Genomic DNA, 16,302 nt, shown 5'->3' on the forward strand with positions numbered 1-16,302 from the left:
CCATACAATTTTTTTTTTTTCAATTGGTTATTGTTTTGTTTTCCAATTATTTGAATCGTTCAAATTTGTCGTTTGCTTCAAAAATTTTTGAAAATTATTCAGTGAAAATGTTATGTGTTTTTCACACAAAGTGATCAATTACAGATTGAAATTTGTCACGATGCCATGAAGAGGTCACGCTAATATCGGTTGGCGTTCTTTTTGGCATCAACATACATTAGCAGCCCAAGGCACATGAAAAGTACTCCCAGGATGCGATGGCATACGTGCGGTATTATGGGTCGCGATCAATCAGAAAGCGATCGTCACGATGTCACAGAAAGACTTTTCAAGCAACAGCTTCGATGGACATTATCTTGAAGCAACGCATATATGGTGCTGTTAGATGCTAGATGTACTCTGTTGAGTGGCAAAAGAGAGGTTTGGCGCACGCACACATTCTTCTTTGGATGGTGGAAGGTGGTTGCACCAGATCAAATTGATGAAATCATTCAATCATGCGGAAATTCTTGATGCAAAGAAAGATCCAGTATTATACGAAGTGATGAAAACCAATAAGGTTCATGAACCTTGCGGACACCGTAACCCCACTTCGGTTTGTATGTCTGTCAATAAATGCACGAAACAGTATCCACGTACTTTCATTCGGAAACACGAACTAGAAATGATGGATATCCACTCTATCGGCGTCGCTCACCAGACGACAATGGCAGAACATTTAGCATTCAATTTAGAGGTGTGAGTATCGAAGTTGACAACACATGGATCATACCATATACGTCACTGTTGTCTAATTCACATTCAAAAGTCATGTCAATGTTGAGTATTGCAGTTTGATGTAATCGATAAAATACGTTTCTAAGTATGTCACCAAAGGAAGCAACATGGCGATTATTGGTCTTGAACGATACGGTCGATACGTGAACTGCAATAAAGCGCTTTGTAGGATATTTAATTTTTCATGAACGTTTTTTGATTGCTGTGCGTATCGCAGTTAATTTGGAGAATGGCCAAAGAGTGTATTTCAACCCAATTAACATTTATGAGTTTTTTCTCAACTTTCGTCAGTGATCCCTTTGCGAGGACACTCGGAAATACCTTGATATTATACATAGAATGCATTGTCGAAGAAATAATTACGCAGAAAGCAAGGGCAAGCAGTAGATGGACATCCAGGTGTGTTATCAACTAATGCATTAGGACGAATTTACACAATCCACCCGAAAAACGACGATTGTTTCTACCTTCGGTTGCTATTGATAAATGTACGCGGTTCGACTTCATTTTAGTCTTTGCGTACTGTGAATGATACGGTGCGTGCAATTTTTTGAGAAGCAAGCCAGCAATTATAATTGCGGGAAAATGATAATCATTGCAATGCAAATGCCTTCAAACCCGCGTTATGAGATACGACCAAAAATTACATTGCCGAAGACATTTTACATCTTATACGCTAAGAATTGGAAATGGGTCAATACCGTTTGATACTTCCGGTGGTTTGATATCAATTCCATATGCCGTTTATTAATTCACGAAAGATGGACTCATCACGAATGTTTATACGAACATTGGCCAAATTATCGTAACTGCGATTCCTTGAGTGCACGCGCAATGTTAGTTGCCAAAAATATTGATGTTGATGACTTTAACTGAAAGATTCAAAGTCAAATTTCGGGAGACTACCGGTCATACAAATCGATCGATCGTCTTGACAATGAAGACGACACCGTGAATTATCCAGTGGAATTTTGGCTTGGTATGTCACCGCATTATTTGCGTCTCAAAGCTGGATCTGTCGTTATGATATTTCGAAATCTGGTAGTGACGCGCTTATCCATTATAAGGGGCAGAATGCTTGATTCCACAACTTTCTTTTGAGTTCTAACGATTTGCATTTCAGTTCATACGTATTCCGTTTCCAGTGAAAATTGAATTTGAGATGACGATCAACAGAATAGTCGCATAGTGGGTGGCATAAATTTGGAAATGCTATGTTTTTCACACGACCAGATATACGTGGCGTGCTCGCGAGTTGGAAAGCCATCTTCTCTGTACATTTACGCACCGGAACAGAAACCAAAAAATTTTGTTTATCAAGCTGCGTTACATTGAAGAAAAATGTAGACAAATAGCAAATAAATGATTGTCAATACAATATGAATTTTTGTCTTTTCATTTCAAAACACATAATTTCACGCAGGACAACGGCTGCGGGGTCAGCTAGTACTAAATAAATAAACAAATATGTACCATTTTGGTCGACCACTTTTTCAATTTTTCCGCTACAGACATTATTCCGTCGGTGTACCTTACCAACACTACATGGTATGACAGAATGCGATTGGTAGCACTGGAGATATACGACTGCAACGACATCTCGACATCTATTGACAAAATACGGAAAGACTACCCAATGTACATATGTACAGTTACACAGGATAGTTTTACCAGAGAACGTTTATTATGAGAAGGTTCACGGCGCGGAGAACGTAAAAATATTTTTCGCTAACTCGGTCGAGGTGGGGGAGTTTCACCACTGCCTGCTCGGCAGGAGAAATTTTAACAGTTGCGCTTGAACAGAGCTGAGCATTTAATGAAAGAATTATATATTGCTGTTACAGACGTATGTTAGCTCTTTTGTTAGCTCGTATTTTTATACGTTAAGTCTGTTATTACACGAAGCAACAAAAGTTGCTAATTCTCGGGCGATTCTCTTTTGCTGCCGCCCATTACCTTCACACGAGCAACACAAGATGCGCAACTCTGTTCGAGTTTTTTTCTCATTCTCTTTCACTTTACTTTAACCCATTGTCTACTCTTTACTTTAACCCATTGTCGTTTCTTTTTCCTTATATGTATTTGGGCCACTCTATCACATATATTAATCAGTTCTGTCAATTAAGAAATACATTTTATTTATAATTCAAAATTAAAACAAAGATTATATGACAGAGTTTCACATATATCACCCTTTTCACTATCGTCTGAATCAATTTGTATGGCTTTCTCCATACATTTCACAATATCTTTAATTAATTAGATTTTTTCGTCATACTCCATTTTCTAAAATATTTACATTATATTATGTACATATATTTGTATACATATTTGCAAATTACTTACCAAAAGATGAAATTAAATTTTTTAAATATATTCAAAATATTAATTTCAAAAACATATACGCAAATGCAACTATGTACTACGAAAGAAAGAACACGAATGCCGAAAAACGTCGCAGCGAATTGCTACGAATAAGAACACAAAGCGAGTTGCTGAACACTGGAAACTCGGCGCGATTCTCCTCTCCTCGTCGCCCCCTCGCCTATAAACCAAGAGTTACCGCAACAAAAGTTGCCGTGTGTAATAGGCGAGTAACATGCAGACTATGTGTATTCATATGAATTCTTTTTGTGCACGTTTATAAATACAGGTGCAATTGAATACACTTGAATTAAATTACTTTTTCAAAGCAATATTCGTAGTTAATGTGAAAATAAGGCCTATTTTTTAATTATTTCTTGTATTTGATACATTCATACCTATGTGTATACTTTATTACATATGTATATAACAAACTATCATAATATACTAAAAACTGAAGATATTATAATAGCGATAAATGTAAGTACATAAATCCTATCATTTACTATCCAAAACTTATAGCGAGATTCTGTAACCAGTCTCTAGTCTCTATTTGAGACATTTTGAGGTAAAGTCTCAACTTGTGACTAGTTACTATTCACTAAACAGTCTTTAGCGTTAGTCTCAAAATATTGACTCAAATTTGAGACCTGATAGTTAGCAGGTCACAAACTAAAAAGAACTCTTGCTGCCATTTTGAATATACTGATTAGAGATCATCATACCTATTAATCGATTGTCGTTTTTTTATATTTTGTAAGCAACTCAAACACGAAAAGGTTAAAAATAAATCAATTTTAAATAAATTTCGTAAATATTATGAAACAAAGTCAACATATATTTTTATTTTTATTGATAATTATGTTTTTTGACGATGTTATAAAAAATTTAATATTGGTTATCGACATATTTATTTTCATTCAAGTGTAAAAACATCTCTGAATAATGAAATGTAATAAATTTTGTGACTGTCACTTACAGAATAGCAAAATCGTCTCAAGTCTCAAAAATTGTCTCTAACGTAAAATCTCAAATTTAGAGACTTGAGACTGTATCACGGTACAGAATTGCACGGTTGTATTCACATGTATCATGACCATATTCGCTTTAGCGAATTCAAATCATATTATCGCTGTTATTACTGATAAACATGTACTCATATGTACATACAAAAATATGTGCGTATGGCAGGGATGGGCACATTTTTAGCCCGCAAAGTTAGCAAAGTGCGCACGAGGGCTAGATGAGGGGAATATCAGTTGACGGAGAGAAGGGCATAACAAGTTGCGAAAAGTTGCGAAAAAAATCAATTACATTCCTCCGTAACTTGATGTTCATCGCAGAGTGGTTGCAGCAATACCATGGATAATATGATACGAAACTCTTTGATTCGAGAGAGAGCTGTCAAAACTCGCATTTTTTATAACATTTGTCAATGATGCCACTGCTGAAAAAAATTATATTGAGTATGTAATAAATTATACAAAACACTAAGTAAAACACTTTGAAAATGCATACATATATAAAAGCTAAAATGCAAAATCATTAACAAATTTACATAAACATTTATTTTGCCAAAATATGTTCGCACAGTTCAATGAAATTTCATTTCACACTAATATCGTCAAGTAATTATAGCGCTTTACTTCTGGCATCCCGCCTTTTCTGAAATCAACTGTCAAAAATTCCCTGATCTCCTTGGCTGTCAAATAATCAGGGAACGCGTTTGAGGAAAAAATGAGAGCCAATGCGAAAGTCTCGTATCATATTATCCATGGCAATACTGCCATTGTACACAAATTTAAGAGTGGAAGTTTACTTCATATCGGAATTGTACAGTTGTGCGAACAAAAAGAGGTAAACATAATTTGCACGTTTCAGAGATTCGCATTAATATCTGTTTCAATTTACTTTTGGATGCTGAAAATTCTAATCATTGTTAGGAAAAAATATATATATGTTATACTTGTATCTAAAAACAATTTTATTTAATAATATTTTAAATCTTCACAACACCTTATGGTTCTTCCTATTTTGTTCAAACCACTGTACATGTGATAGATCAGTCACTGGTGGTGATGCCAGTCGTAAAAATTCATTTTAGTTACAATTGGGAAAACTTTTATCAAGTTGTGGGCTTTTATACGCATATGCATATCTGCATAAATATATAAAAAAAAAAGGTGCGTGGAGTCCCTACGCGCGGATGAAGTTATACTTCTTAGTGATATTCAGAAATGCATATCATTTTGTATGAAAGAAAACTAGAAAACTTAAATTCACATTTTATAAATTTATTATGCACATAAAATGAAGAATAAAGCAAAGTCTAAATGAATGAATTTTGACTCAGAAAGTAGTTCCGTCTCTTCGTTGCGGAAGAGAATATGCAGCGTAATCATCTCTCTTTTGTTCTTCGCCAATTTGGCTGCCGGATTGACTTGTGAAGATCAATTTTTTGTTGGTGACATATTCATATGTGTACGCATATGTATGTTTGTATGCTTGTGATTTATTTGTTCGGCAATGTATGCAAATATATGTAGATATAAGTATATATGAATGTACGAACATGCAAGTCAATGCGCGCACATGCGTATACATACTCTCATATGAGCATGTGCAGATACACAAGATAGGATAGAAGATGTATGCCTTTTAACATCGTATACTATACAAATAAATATTTTTCTTACTAATAGAAATTAAAATAAAGAAAAATATTTATTTTTATAGTATACGATGTTAAAAGCAAAAAATTAAAAATTTATTCTGTCGGGATTCGAACCTGGGACCTGTGTTAGCATCTTGACCTTCCAAGCGCTTACCACCAACACCACCATTGACAATTAGGTTGCGCTGACTTAAGTATGATGTGGTTATGAATGCAAGAAACATACGATGGTTCTAATAATTTTGTTTAAGTATAGAAATATACATACTTTGTAGAACATTTGCTTTCGCAATAAATTTATCACAGCAATATACATATACATAATATGTATATACATATACATAACATTGCTGTGATGCCCTGAGAAGTATAGTCTTAATAAATTTATTTTTAATTTTTTGCTTACTAATAGAAATTAAATTTATCACAGCAATATTATGTATATGTTTATGTATATTGCTGTGATAAATTTATTTTCTATTAGTAAGAAACTAATATTTATTAGTATAGATTTCCAAAAGCACAGAAATGATTCTGTGAATTTATTCATTAAAATCGCCACTCAGAAGTCATTTTATCCCTTGTAAGCGAGCGATTTTCTTAAATCTCACGCTCCCAGATAAAACCATATACCTCGTCCTCGTGGGTCAGTTTCAAAAACCACAGAAATGATTCTGTGTGATTCTGAAAGGCCAACGCAGAGTATTTCAACCAAAACATACGTAAAATAGTTGAGAATTCGCAGAAATGAAAGACAAACGAAAGAAAAAGAAGTATAACTTCAATAATGCACAAGCATACAAACATACATATGCGCACACATGTGAATATGTCACCAACCAAAAATTGAAACATTGTTATACAAAAACAACAACAGCATAAGCATGGAACATTGTGTTGTGTTGTTGTGTCGGCCGAGCTGTGCCGAAAGAAACGAACAAACGATCGCCGATTGTCACCGCTTCGCTTGCTGCACGCACATCTTCGCAGACAAGGTCATATGGATGGAGCGAGGTTGCGCAACTTTGCGTTACTTTTATATGGAATGTTGCGCAACCAGAATCTATCGCAACCTTTTCCGGCGTCATATAAGAAGTATAACTTCAAAAAAGATACATAAGACCATTATATATTGTGTTTAAACATATTGCAGTTCCATTTAATGAAAATGCTTATATAAATATATGATTTGTGATATTTTCAGTTTGGTTGTTTTATCAAAATATTCAAAGATTTGAGGTTTTTTCCATAATTGTTTTGTTAGATTTTAAAAAGTTAAGTTGCCTCTGGAAATGTATTAAAATAATAATATACGCTATAGAAAGGGAACACATATTTTCAAAAATAAAAGAAATCATCAAATAAAAATATATGTATTTGCGCGGTATGGCATCATAAGCTAAGCACACAAATAGAATACAAACCAGGGATAAAGGGATGTTAAACTTATTCCAGTGTGAGAGCGCCTCAAAATAAGCGTTTTTTATAACATTTTCCATTATGGCCAAATCGAACATAATAAGAATTTTTGGGCATTTTAAATTAAAACACACAACATTTAGTACGAATAAAAATTACTATGTAGTTGTTATTTAATATATGGAGAAACTATTAAAATCTTTTTAAAGTAATTAGAAGAACTGAATTTTGACCTTTCAATACCCAATAAAAGGATTTAATCTTCTTAGCTCTCAATCATTAAATGTTTTTAATCATTTTCCATTGAAAACAACACTATGATGCTTCAAATTACAAAACCTTTCATCAAATACCTTTAAATTTCACAAATTTATTTAATTTTCATTGTTTTTCATTTTTATAAGTGGTCTTAAACGATGCAACAAATCCCTCCGTTTACATATTTTTTTGGTAAGATTTCAATCTGGCCATCCCTCGTTTCCAATTGATAGACGTCAAAACCTACTGAACTCGATTAGCTGTCAAAGTTCAGTAGGTTTTGACGTTTAGCAAACTTCCAGTGAGAGAAGAGTTAAACATCTCTTTATCTCTGATACAAACGCTAATGGCATAAACATCTTCTCACTTCGCTACGAGCGGCAAGCGTTTTGTTCTCGTTTTCATTCGAACAATGTTGCCATTATTCAATACGCATATGTAGTTTTGTACACATCTAAGTTTTCAATTATAATTTTTCATAATATAAAATATCAAAACTGAAATCAAACTATTAAAATTAGTTTATATATTTGTAAATAATAGCATTCGATTTTAAGAAAATTTCAAATATATTTAAGACAATTTTTATAATTACTACAGTATATCGAGCCTGGCAACCCTGAGGAAAATGTAATGTCGTAGAAAATTCTACGATTGGCGGGTGGTAGAAGGGTTGTTGGGTAATTATTTACATTGCGCTCTCATAAGATTCATTTGGTCATATGTGTTTGAAGAAACAGTGGTTCATAAATTGAATTTATTACTGAAATTACTTTTTATAGGGAAGTTTAAAGAAATAACCTAGTTTGAAACTTTTTGCTTCGAAAATTATATCTAAAATAAGAAGTAGGTTATCTGATTTAAATTTTGGTACAATAATGCGTGTAGCTATAGCAAATGAGATTAAACCAAACATATAATTTATTATTTCAAATAAACAAAATTAAATGCTGGTAGAAAGACATATTAGAAAAAAATGATTACTAAAATCAAATATTTATTATACTTTTTGTTATTTGTCTTACATTTTATAAATTTATAGTAGTTACAAAGAAATTTAAAATTGTTAGGCAATTTTATAATTATTACCCACAGTGCAACTTCTCATATATTCGTGCGACTCATTTGTAAACATGGTGTGGGAAAAGACGTTGCTCTCATTTGTAAATATGGAGTGGTAAAATACATTGCGCTCACTTCCCTCTTCATGTTTGCCCGCGATGATCCCCTCACCTAGCCCTCAAAATGTGCACTCGTGCCCGCACGGGCAAAATGCCACTGATGGCTAATATGCCCATCCCTGGCGTATGGCATTGGCACACAAATTATGCATACGCAAACCTACTTAACCATATGCGTACATATGTAAATATGTCGCCCACAGAAACTACAAACATTGTTCTACAAAAGCAACAATTGTCTCAAATAGCATATGCAGCGTCACAAGTCAATGTGGCAGCCAAACAGTTGATACCAAAATTTGTTGAAAAACAAACAAAAACAACATTTTCATTCATGAACGCTTTCAACAGGCAAACTTGCTTCATTCATAAAACAAACACCATTACGTCTCTCCGAGCATGTCTTTGCCTACAAGCGTCTTTTTGCGACGATGGCAAAAGCTAAAAATCATAAGCTGAACAACTTTCTGATGCTTCTTCACAGAAAGAAGTGAGAAAAGTGGCAACATAGCTGTTGTCGATTTATAATATTTGTCAATTCTAAAATATTTTTCCGTGGCTCACAAAAATCTGCGTCGATATGTCACGCTCATACATATTTACGCAAGTTTGTTGGTAAAGCTGTTAGAGAGGCAAGGGGAGCGGTGACAATCGGCGATCGTTCGCTTATTTTTTCCGCACAACTCGGATTTTCTACCAACAACACAATGATATGACGCTTTGACATCGATATCGCGTCGGTTCTTCGACAGATTGACTCTTTGACATGAAAGCAAAAAACGTGAGCTTCGCCATTAGTTGTTTTCGCATGAAGCTTTGAGTGTACATGTTTACAAACATATGTATGTTGCATATATAGTAGACAAATTTACAAACAATTTGCATGTGATTCTATTATATATTTGTTTACATGCACACATAATTATACATATATGGGCAAATGTGCGCCCGCTTGGTCTTTTAATACTATGTTCGGACCGACATTGAAAACATTTTGAAAACACATTTGTATGTTGTGGAATCTAAGCCGTTCGGACCGACAATGTGTGTTTCCGATGAGTTTTCACTGACAACTATCAATAGCGTCATTCTCTGGCTCTTGCAAGATTGCACGATGACACAAAATGCAAAAATCCTATACCGAAATATGCAAGGCCAAGAGAGCACCCATTGCAGAATCTAGTGATATATGACGGTACGAAAATAAACACGGATTTTGGTCTGACATATTTTATAGCCATTGCAAATAATTTTCTGCCGTTGCACCAAGAGGAAAATTCTGCAATTTTTGCACGGTGCAAGGTTTTGCAAGAGCAAGAATATCCCCCTGATATGAGAATATCAAGCGACAGCTGATTTTGTATATGGAATGTAAACAAATATTAAGTGACAATTTAGGGCCGGCAAAACATGTCTTTCAAAAACATCGGTTAAACTAGAGCAGGCAACGATTATAATGAGTGGAATGAAAGTTTACAAGTAGTTTTCAGCGAAAACTGTGTTTTCGTTTGACAGATTGTACATGGACGAAAACACAAGTTTTCGTGCGAAAACCAGTTTTTCCCACGAAAACATGTTTTCGTTGTCGGTCCGAACATATGTAGTATAACGTAATATCGAAACTTTTAATGACCAAATCAAATACATATATATTCATATATGTACATAAATATATGAATCCTATATAAAATGCATATAGTATATATATACTTATGTTCTTTGATATCAACTATATACCGATCATCTATAATTATATGTAAAGTCGTTTGCGCATAGTAAATAAGCGAATATGTATGCATTGCTTAACATTGGAGTTATCATTATTTTTCTCATTTAACACTGAAAATGCTCAATTCTGCTATTTTCGTGTCCCCTGATGCAAAACTCTGGTGAAACACGCTTATAATTTGGCTGTGGTGAAACTCCCTCATCTCTGCCGAGAACCTCTGCGAAAAGTTACGATATCTGAAACGTGAACCTTCTCTATGATAAACGTTCTCTGTTTTTACTACAATCTATGCTATAATTTTCTAATTAGTTTTAATCAGTAGTTTTCTAATCAAACCATCAAGAGCCATTCACACAGAGTTTTAGAGATAACATCGCGCATGGCCCTGCCGCTAAGGAAAACGTGCCCTGTACGAATTATTTTGTCATAATAAATGTTTTATGGTGTTACGATTTACAATTTGTGTTTCAGGTTAGTTAAAGACAATACAATTTAAACGTTTGGGGTCCAATATATTTATATTAATTGTACAATATTTTTAATACTACTACTTGTTTAATCAAGAATGAAAAAGATTCGCCAAATTTAAGGTAACAGTTAATACAGAGTGCCTTTAATTTTGCGCTCACTTACACGAACGCAATTCCTCTCATGCCGACTACTGCTTTCCACCTGAATTTTGCCCCTGTTGCGTGTAAATACGTATTTCTACGAATATTTGTTTTGTTATTGGGGCATTTGCCAGAGCGACAAAAATTAATATATTAGATGTAATATCATGTATTAAGAAATACGAATATGGTTTACAAATCTCCAACGGTAATAAGGAGAGTCTAGACTAACGAATAGTTTAAACGTAATTTAATCACTTCAAATTTTTTGTCGGAAAAAGGCATTAACCAGATCATATTTTTCAAATATTATTCAAACGAGAGATATAAGTTCAGGTTTTAAAAGTAATTGATACTGACGACACGTTGAAAATCGAAAATCAGTATCACAATAAAGAAGGAATTCGTGCGTAAACAAATTTTTAAAGGGGTATGCCCCAGTGTTTTAAGGTTTAATGTATATATCTCAAGACTTTCGTGGAACTGTAACGCATTTTTGTAATTAATGCATTAAAAAACTATTTAGAATTAATTTTTTTGTTAACCTAAGAACAGAGAACGTTTATCATAGAGAAGGTTCACGGCACAAAGATCGTAAAAATATTTTTGGCTAACTCGGCAGAGATGGAAGAATTTCACCACAGACAAATTATAAGCGGGTTTCACCACGAAAATAGCAGAATTGAGCATTTTCAGTGTTAAATGAGAAAAATAATGCTAATTCCAATGTAAACAAATTTATGCCTACAGATTCGTTTATTTCCTATGCGCAACCGACTCGGCATATCTATATACATATATAAAATTAAGTGACAAAACTTCCTGTTCGCATACTCCTCCTAGACGGCTTGCCCGATTTCAATGAAATTTTCAGGGGTGATTGGGGTCAGTTTGGAGGGTGCACATAAGAAATTTAATGGGTGTATCATTGCACGTTTTGCACAAAAAAAAATGATACATCCCGCCTATACAAATTCTCCTGAAATAATGTTTTGCCGATAGATTGGCAGTCCTGTCAAATCTTTTTACTAATAAACAGAAACAACTGGCAGATGTTTACAATTAATAAAAAAAAAACATTGACATCGCATGTTGATCGTTTTTTCCTGAATTGATTCGATTGTTCAAAATCGCATTGGACCGCATGCCGTCTGATAACCATCGAATCGTCATCAGAGCAGACAAAATGCCGATGGGGCAGCATGCCAGACGATTCAACGCACCAACAATCGATGAGTTGGTAATCGTCATTGTTGGCGAACAGTTTGAATCGCGAGATATTGTACTGCACCGTAGAAACGAACAACTTCAGCGTGTTTCCGAGCTACAACGTAGTTATAATGCATTACAGTATCCGATATTATTCTGGAGAGATGATGACGGCTATCACATCAACGAAACAACTTCAGCGTGTTTCCGAGCTACAACGTAGTTATAATGCATTACAGTATCCGATATTATTCTGGAGAGATGATGACGGCTATCACATCAATATGCGATTGATGAATCGAAGAAATGTTACTTACGATTCAATATTTTGTGTATTGTTCATTTATAGCCAAAGAAACACCAAAAAACCCAGTGCAAGAAGACAACTGCATCCTGAAATGTCGCAAGCTTTTCCATCAGTATTTAGTTGATATGTATGCGAAGATCGAGACCGAACGTGTCCACTTTATTCGATTCAACCAAGCGAAATTGCGTTCTGAAGAGTACATCCATTTGAGAGATGCCGTGATGAATGATGCAAATGTGAATAGCATTGGACGTCTGACAATATTGCCAGCCACATACATCGGCAGTCCGCGCCATATGCACGAGTATACGCAAGATCCGATGTCGTATGTGCGCCATTACGGCAGTCCGGATTTGTTCATAACGTTCACGTGCAATCCCAAGTGGAATGACATCAAATGCCATTTGTTCCCCGGTCAATCAACAACTGATCGTCACGATTTAACAGCACGTGTATTCAGGAAAAAGCAAAAAGCAATGATGGATTTAATTGTGAAACGTCGTGTTTTTGGAGAAGTTCGATGCTGGATGTACTCGATCAAATGGCAGAAAAGAGGATTACCGCATGCACACATCTTGATTTGGTTAGTTCGAAAAAATACGACCAGATCAGATTGATAAAATCATCTCAGCGGAAATTCCAGATGAAGCAATCGACCCACAATTGTTCAACGTTGTAACAAAAAACATGATCCACGGCCCTTGCGGCGCTATTAATCCAACGTCACCATGCATGATTGACAATAAGTGTTCAAAGCGCTATCCTAGAGCTTTGGTTGATGATACAATCACTGGAAATGACGGATATCCATTATATCGGCGTCGATCCGCTGAAGATGGCGGTAATTCAACGGTCATAAAAGTTCGGTATCAAGACGTTGATGCACATCAATGTAGAATATTGCAACTCTGTCAAATCGATCAAATACATCTGCAAATACGTAAATAAAGGCAGTGATATAGCAGTTTTCGGAGTGGTTATCAGAGAATAGATGAAATTCAGCAATACCAAATGGGCCGTTATATAAGCAGCAATGAAGCGGTATGGCGCATTTTATCGTTCCCAATACACGACCGGCATCCCGTTGTTCTTCATTTGGCAGTTCATCTCGAAAATGGTCAACGCGTTTATTTCACTGCAGACAATGTACAACAGAGCGCAGCACGACCACCGCGGACAACACTAACTACCTTTTTCGAGTTGTGTGAAAACGACGAATTTGCAAGAACATCGCTATATTCCGAAATACCACAATATTTCACTTGGAATCCATCATCGAAAACATTTCAACGACGAAAGCAAGGGGAGCGTGTTGACGGTTATCCAAATGTCCGTAAAACTGATGCCATAGGACGCATTTACACCATCCATCCGAACAACGCCGAATGTTTCTATTTGCGTCTACTATTAGTCAACGTGCGCGGACCAAGATCATTTGATGATTTGAAAACTGTTAACGGTCAGTTGTGTGCGACGTATCGTGAAGCATGTCAGCGATTGCATTTGTTAGAAGATGATATGCATTGGGACACCGCACTTCATGACGCATCACTCACATCTCATCCAAAACAAATACGCGTACTATTCGCCATAATAATATCTACATGCCTTCCGTCAAATCCGCAAGAACTGTGGAATAAGTACAAAGCCTGCATGACCGAGGACTCATTAATAATGGCGCGTAATCGAGCAGACTTGCTATATACAAGTTATTTTTAATCTTCTTGTTATAACTCCTTTGGTGCTGCGACGGTGTTGTCGACAAGCCAGAGATATATTGAAGATGATATTGACAAGTCACTTTCACTCTACTTCTATGACTCCTTTGGGGCAGCGACGGTGTTGTCGACTACCCAGAGTTATTTTGAAGATGATATTGACAAGTTACTTTTCACTTTATTATTTTAACTCCCTTGGGGCAGCGACGGTGTTGTCGACTACCAGAGCTACTTTTTGAAAATGATATTCACGCTTTGAGTTTCATTCTAAAACTGATTTATTTTATAATTTGTAAGCTTATTGCTAGCTTACTACTTTCGCCGTCGCTGCTGCCGTTTGCTCGACGTTATTGCTTGCATAGGCACTTCCCACGCTCATGTATCGAACTGATCGAATTACTACAGCTAACCCAGCATGTTGTTTTGTTTACATAATTTGGTCGCGCATGAAGTGACCGATGCAGACTGCTTGCCTTGCAATTTTTGGCAGCATGAGCGCTTCAGTGCGTTAACTATTGTTAACTACTCCCTCCTTCAAAACATGGTCGTCCTCGGCCATACCCAACCTTTCGATCACTTGACGCACCGCCTTAGAAGTTTCTCTTCGCCGCCTACGTTTTAGTAAGATGATTGATGCAGCAAGCATTACGGCGATCGTGGCACAAATTATTGCGGCTATCAGTGGTGCAGCAATCGTTCGTATGCGTAATTCAGCGATGTGCCGCAAGTTTACTTCACTTAGCTTGTGAAGAAATGGTAGGCTTAGTAGGGTATGATGGGAAGTTATGTTGATCCGTGCGGAGGCAGACTGTTGTGGGAGTCTCTTCGGGTATCCATTGAGAGTAACGTATTTGGGCCATTGATAAAAGCGGTGCGTTCGAATGTAACGAGATAAGTGCCATTAATAAACATCTCAGGGCCATCATCTATGCTAGCCTTGACTATTGCATCGTTTATCAAAACTATACCATCGTCGACGACGACAATGGGGGATAAGTCGCTGGGCTTGGTGGCACAGTGTGCTACAGCGCCAGAGTGTAGGCCTTGTGCGCAAGTTTCAGTTTCGGCTTCTTTACAGAACGTTACCATTGGTGTATCAATACAGGATATAACAGCGGTAATGTTGCCTCCGCAGTCAGCTATAATGTTGTCCGGTAAATGCAATATACGGCCAGCATGCGATACAGGAAAAATAGTAATCTTCTTACATAATAACTTAGGTCTAGGAAAACCGATAATAAAGCTTACAATTTCCTTGCTTGCTAAAACCTTAACTCTAGCTATGCTAAACAATTGGGTTATTGTAACTCCTGTGAAACTCTCCTTCATAACCGCCTCCAAATCATCTGCATCAATAATAGCAGGGTTTATTGCATTAAATTTAGCCAGTGTGATTGCAATTATTAAATTTTGAATCTCAAGTGTTAAAATTCTGTTTCTAGCCAAAAGTGTTTCATAGAGGTGCGATGAATCTATTTCTTCCCTTTTTTTTACACTGAGAATTTTATTGACCGTATTCGTGAGGGCGTTAATCTGTTCCTGAGTTCTGGAATTAATGACGATCTGTCTATTGTTTGACCGTATTAGCTCTTGCTCCGTTAGTCTTGTTTGTAGCAAGTCATTGAAGTCAGGCGTGCCGGCTATTACCTTCAGGGCGGACCCCAAAAAGTTTAGGCTCCGAGCATGCCTATGGTGTACTCCTAATGTCCATAATAAAGTACGTAAATGTCTGGTGTCTACTTCTAGGATCTTCCTCATGTGTGATTGTGGGAAGACGCTAATCAAGTCTGTGGTTTCTTGTATGTACTGTCCATATTCCGTTAAATTTGATATGTGCCTTATGTACCTCGTCTCGTTCCAAATTATTGCAGTACCGTCCAGGATCGGTATGTAATCCGCGTGCGAGTAGTCCGTAAATTTGGAAGCCGTCAGCGCAACCCAAGTCAAAAGAGCGAGGATGGGAGTATGCCTGAAATTAAAAAAAAAATAAAAACTATGCAAAAAAAAGGTATTATGTCAGGAGTTTCACTTGAGGTTGTCCTTGTGGACCACCCT

The 16,302-nt window shown here is 36.1% G+C and overlaps 1 protein-coding gene and 1 pseudogene across 1 annotated transcript in view; one reads left to right on the top strand and one right to left on the bottom strand.

The window, feature by feature from the left end:
- Positions 1-3,463: 3,463 nt before the first annotated feature.
- Positions 3,464-16,302, top strand: part of LOC105223309 (polycomb protein PHO) — a 133,576-nt gene continuing 120,737 nt past the window's right edge. The window contains exon 1 of the mRNA XM_049460186.1: positions 3,464-3,621. The gene's annotated coding sequence lies outside the window, so the exon portion shown is untranslated. The remainder of the gene's footprint in view (positions 3,622-16,302) is intronic.
- Positions 6,373-6,502, bottom strand: LOC125779844 (small nucleolar RNA U3; annotated as a pseudogene).

Source organism: Bactrocera dorsalis, chromosome 6, assembly GCF_023373825.1.
Source record: "Bactrocera dorsalis isolate Fly_Bdor chromosome 6, ASM2337382v1, whole genome shotgun sequence".
In the NCBI taxonomy this organism is placed as follows: domain Eukaryota; kingdom Metazoa; phylum Arthropoda; class Insecta; order Diptera; family Tephritidae; genus Bactrocera; species Bactrocera dorsalis.